Raw genomic sequence first — 5,700 nt, forward strand, 5'->3', positions numbered from 1 at the left:
GAGCATGTGGGTCCCGCCCCTGCCCATCACCCTGGTTAGTGAGGTCGCCCGCGGGGGACCTCACCCGCCTTAGACTGTGACCTCTCGCCACGGCCCCGCTAACCCATTCCGAGCACTCACACCAGCCCCATGGGGTTGATGATGTTTCTTTTTTATATATTTCTATTGATTTCAGAGAGGAGAGAGAGAGAAACATCAATGATGAGAGAGAATCATTGATCGGCTGCCTCCTGCATGCCCCCACTGGGGATTGAGCCCACACCCAGGCATGTGCCCTTGACTGGAACCGAACCCAGGACCCTTCAGTCCGCAGGCCAACACTCTACCCACTGAGCCACACTGGCCAGGGCCTATTAACGATGTTGATAGAGGCTGTGTGCTGCGTGGTTTCTGTGCATTCTCTGGGCTAGTCCCCAGGCCTAGGCTGAGAAGCAGCTGGTACCATTGCGTCCCTTACACAGATACAAACACTGAGGCTCACAGTGGTTAAGTTTGAACCTGGATGGAACCCGAGCCAGACAGACCCCAGAGCCTGTGCTCTTGGTGACAGCATCACGGCTCCACCCCCACCAGTGGGACCACTGCCACCCTCCTCAGGTTCACCTTGAACCTGACAGTCCAGGGGAGCGGGTGGGACCCGGGAGAGGAGCAGGCCTGGCTGGACTGAGAGGCCGTGGCGACCGCTGGGCACAGAGCCCAGCCCACAGGCCCTCCGGGTCCTGTTAGCTCCGCCCACCCCTGGCGGGGGGAGCTCGTGCGCGGTCACTCTGTCCAGAGCAGACACCTGTGGGCACGGCCACCCTGTCTTTGGTGGCCTCTTGGAGGAGCAACGAGGTGGCAGTGGGAAGAGCACCGCACCTCAAGGACCCCAGCCTGGCCCCTCGGGGCAGAGAGGACCTGGGCGCAGGGCTGGGCCCCTCGGGGTCGGTCCGTGCCCAGCTGAAAGGGGACAGGAGGGAGGGGTCCGAGATGGCGGCGGAGGGAGCAAGCGGAAGTGACACCTCCTCCCGGGCCCGAATCGAAATCGCAACTAAATTACAGAGCAACCAGCCCGAGGAACCAGCTGAAGACCAGCCCAACACCATGTTCTCCTGCGGGGACCAGAGTGCCTGCCCCGCACCCCTCACAGCCAGCGTGGTCCATTCAGCCCCGCCCGAGGCTCGTGTGGCATCAGGGGTGCAGGGATGTGGCTGAGGAACCCCAGCTGGGACCCAGCCCTCTACACCGCTCTCCCTGCCACGGAAGCCGACTGAACACATGTCACGGTGAAGCAAGGACTACCCAGCTGCCATCTACTCAGGTCCACTGGCCCCTCCGATCCGATTCCCATGTGGGGTGTTAAGCCAACACTTTTCACAGCAACTGCAAACAAGGTGAACACATACATCCCTAGCGGGGCCCTCTCACAGAGGAAGCCACGGCTCTAACGTCCATGAGCCGGTCCGTCTTTACTCGGCATTATCGAGGCTCAGGGTCAGGGACAGACCAGGCTTTATCAGGCCGAAGCTCCTATTGTTTGGGATCCAACAGTAAACAAATGAGATGTGATTGAGGGCCGTGAAAGGACCCCTGCAAGCGAATGCCTCTGAGGCCGACCTTTGCCGGCTCCAAGGTCATCTGCCTAGAGTGTGGGGAGTGGGAGGAGGGGCAGCCACTGGCAGCCACCACGTCTCACCCGCTCTGCCACAGGGCCTGTTTGCACACCGTCCCTTTCATCCTATATCACAGATTCCCGAAGACTTGGGGTTCAGAGAGGTGGGGGGACTGATCCCACCACATTGCCCGGGAGGGACCAAGCCCCGTGGACTCTACACCACACATTCTCTCAGCCGCACCAAGCACCTCTCGAACCTGTGACCCACCTGATGAGCGAGGGTCGTTGGCAATGACGCACGGGACACAAGTTTGGGGTAAGTGTCAGGTTCGCCCCATGCACGCCCCGCCTGACTCCTACCAGAACTCCTGAAAATCACAAACACCCAGCCCGGACCCCACACACAAAAAGTCCCGGGTCATAACCGTACGCGAGTCATGGAAAGTGAGAACGCAAGAAACCTCCATCATTCCCAGCAAAGACTCGCCGAGGCCCTCGCCGGCCCCCCTCCTTCCCACGGGCCGCTTCCGGCAGGCGCCTGTTTGCGCCGTGGCGAGAAACAGGACTCGTGTGATCTGACTGTCTCCCCCCCCACTCGCCGGCTCCCTTGTGATGACAGGCAGTTCAATGGAGTTTCGCAGCCTCCAGAAACGTGCCGGAGTGGGCTGGGCTCAAAGCACGTCTTGGTTGACCACAGAGGGTTTTTGTATGATTTTTCTTTTTTTTAAACGTGAGCTCAAAGGGGAGAAGAATTAGTCAGGGCTCAGAGGCACAGGAACAGGCCGGCATGGAACCGTCACAACGCCGTGAGGCCCACAGCCCCGCTGCCAACCCTGCTGGGAGCAAAGAAAACTCCCAGGTACTTTACCAGGCGAGACGAGCCGCGGCCCACGGGGACAGTCATTCGGCGCTCCGGGCTCTCGGGCCGTAGTAACAGGGCTTCGTGCTTTTGAAACGGAAAGATGATCCAGAAAAACCTCCGTGACACACGGTGACTCACGCCCGCCCCCTCCCACCTCCGGGGGCTCGTCCCTTTCACTCACACCTGGAGTGAAAGGGGGCTGGTCCCTGCCTGTCAATTTCACTTCCTGTGCCTTTGCGTCCAGGCCCAGGGCTGCTGCAGGGAGAGGGGGATGTGGCGCCCTGGGGGGCCCGCCAGCCTCACCCCTGGCCTGGCTTGTCACCCCCAGTTCACCAGGCCTACCGCCCCCATTTGCTCACAGCCCACCCCCCTCAGCAGCCTCTACAGCGGCCGCCCTGGCCGAGTGAGAAGACACAGCTCCCCCTCCAGGTGCGCCCAGTCCAGGTGGCGGAGAAGCCAGGCAGACGGGTGCTGGGATGCGGGTGCACAGGTGCTGCAGGGCCAGGGGAGGGGGGGCGGTCTGTCCTCAAAGAGTCTGGGAAGGCTTCTCGGAGGAGGTGACTGCTAAGAGCAGAGGTCGGCTCACCCTGCTCAGCGCCTACACTCTGCTAGGAGGATGCTGACGGTCACCGGTCACCAACTCACGTGACCTCCCCTCACTCGTGGAGGGAGCAGGTGCCCTTGTGATCTCCACCTGAGGGAGGAGGGTCCTGAGTCACCAAGATGTGCCCCCATCAGGCCCAACGTCCCCGAGCGGGCGTGAGCACGGCAGGGGAGAGGAGGACACGCTGACCTGCCAGGTAGCGTGGGGACCAGGCCGCGGGGAGCCACGGCGGCGAAGAACATGGCATCCACGGGACCTGCCCGCGTCCCGCGAGCGCGTGTGTGTGCGGCCACAGAGAGGCCTGGCCAGAGGCCCACGCGGTGCTGTTTAAAAAGATGAGTCGACGCTTGCAAAGAGGAAGATTTCACAGACACTCACATCTCCCAGGTTGTGTTGAAAATCGGGATCTGGGAACACGGGGCCTCTGTCCTTCTGTGGCCACGGTCAGGCTGGGTGGCTCTCCGCCCTCCTGCCCCAGCTCGCCGCAGGCCCCGCCCCTCCCTGAGGTCTCCCCTGGCTGGCCCAGCTAGTTCCCTGATAGGACCTGCAGGGTGTCTAGGACGCGAGGGGCTGGAGAGCTGGGAAGAGGGGTGTGCATTGGAGGTGGTGGTGGTGATGGACGGGGTCCTGCTGGACGGAGCTCCCGGGCAGCTCCTGGAAGGAAGGCTGGCCAAGCGAGCGGGAGGTGGGCCCGGCCGGGAGGCCAGCTCTGCCCGCAGGGCCGCGCTGGGGAGAGAAGCCTCTCTCTGTGTTCTCCCTGGGGTTCGGGACGCGCCTCACCAGGGAGAGGCTGGTTTCCTGTGGAGCCAGAGGCCCGCAGAGAACTCCGAACAGCCCAGCGGAGCCCGACGGGCAGCAGGAGGTGCGTTCGGAGTCGCCGTGCAGGCCCCGCAGCACAGAGGATGCGGACTCCACCGCAGGGGGATGGACGCAATGGCAGGGCCGGCCGTGGGGCGCTCAGCAGCCTCGCTTCACGGTCAGCCCCTAATCCCCCAAACCCCCCAACCCCCACACCTGCTCTGGTTTCAGCCAGAGGCAGCCGGGAACCAGGAGCTGTGGGAAAGCCTGGGTGGACGCAGGGAGAAGGCCAGGCCCCCACTGGAGAGGCGACAGGGCTGAGCCCCCCGGCACCACCCGTGAGAAAGATAGATACGTCTCCACTTCGCCCGTGCCACCGACGGGCACAATTCTGGGACCCAGTCTGCAGGCAGGGCAGCAGGCACAGACCGCTGGCAGCCTAGACCAGAGTTAGCAAAGGGGTTTCAGTTAAAATCCCCCATCTCGTGGTAGGAAACGCTGTGAGGGCTGGGAATGAATCTGAATTCAATTATGGGCACAGGAATGCAGTGGTCCTATGCGTGTCGTGCATTTGCTACCCGTGTAGACAACACACGCAGCCCCTTTCCCTCTGGACCCCCCGGATGACAGACCGTGTGGGCCGCCCCGGAGTGTGAAGGCAGGCGATCCAGGGCCGCACACAGGTCCCGGGTCTAACGTTCCCATCCAGCGTGCGCTCCGTCCCCCGTGCCTCTTGGCTCTCGGCCGAAAGCGCCCTGTCATCGCTCACGTTTCCACGCAGGAAGCAGCGGCCTCGCAACAGAAAAGAAAACCAAGATCCCATTTGCCTTGAAGGATTCATTTCGATACAACTTCACTCAAGAGCCAGCCGCTTCCTGATTTCACATTTCACCATCAAAGGCCAGGCCGGGCCCCTCACCAGCCACCTGCCTGGCTGAGCGCGGCTTCTGCCTGGAGGTGATTCTGGGACGGCGGCGGGGCCCTGCCAGCCCATCCCTGCAGCCACCAGAGGAGGGACGTTCTCACACGCCCCCCGCGGGCCTCCCCCCGGCAGGCACCCACAGCCAACGTGGCAGCACCGGCAGGCAGAAACCCTGAGAGAACCTGGCGTGGGACGAAGCCAGACCACTCGTGCTGATGGGGGAGGCCAGGCCCAGAGAGGGCAGTGGTGTGGCCGCGGTCACACAGCAGGCTCTAGCGTCCGGTCTGCATCCTGCCTCAGCTACACATGGTGGGGTGCCCCCTCCTGTTCCCAAGGGGGGGACCGAGGGCTCACTTCAGGAGCTCAAGCAGCCCGGGGCCAGGATTGAAACAAGGGGCTGGGGGTCTGCCGTGCCCGATGGAGAGGGGACACGCACACACGAAGCAGGAGAGAGGGACAGGACGGACGCCGGGCCCTCCTCCCCAGAGGTTTCCATGAGCAGCTACTTGGTCCTGGACGGGTCACCCCAGCATGGCCGAGAGGGGGCCCACAAACGGGGTGACCACACACTGTGCGGCGGGGCCCGGCCCTGGCCCATGGCCCCTGGAGGAAGAAGAACAATTCATTCACTTATGGGACAAACTCGGTGCCAGGCTCACGAGGGTTCAGTGCTGAGAGACACGGCGTCCAGACCTCCACGTTGCTTAGAGCAGAATCACGAACGTTAAACAAGCGAGAGACGCAGGCAATGGGCCGCAGGGCCGCGAGAGACACGCACACACCACGCTGCACGCGAGCACGTGAGTGAACCTCACGGCATGACCATGAGCGAAAGAACTGGACACACGAGAGCCGGCGCCGGACTCCACGCGCGGGAAGGGGCAGCGAGCGGAGCTAACCCGCCGCCAAGTCGGTGGGGG

General features: G+C 63.0%; 1 long non-coding RNA gene across 1 annotated transcript in view; it reads right to left on the reverse strand.

The window, feature by feature from the left end:
• Window positions 1-213: 213 nt before the first annotated feature.
• The window catches only part of LOC107183836, an 18,217-nt gene continuing 12,730 nt past the window's right edge, over window positions 214-5,700 (reverse strand). The window contains exons 2-3 of the long non-coding RNA XR_001514636.1: window positions 327-329; window positions 214-230 (exon numbers count right to left, since the gene is read on the reverse strand). This is a non-coding gene — a long non-coding RNA (uncharacterized LOC107183836). The remainder of the gene's footprint in view (window positions 231-326; window positions 330-5,700) is intronic.

The sequence above is a fragment of the Myotis davidii genome, unplaced genomic scaffold (assembly GCF_000327345.1).
Source record: "Myotis davidii unplaced genomic scaffold, ASM32734v1 scaffold2863, whole genome shotgun sequence".
NCBI classification, from domain to species: domain Eukaryota; kingdom Metazoa; phylum Chordata; class Mammalia; order Chiroptera; family Vespertilionidae; genus Myotis; species Myotis davidii.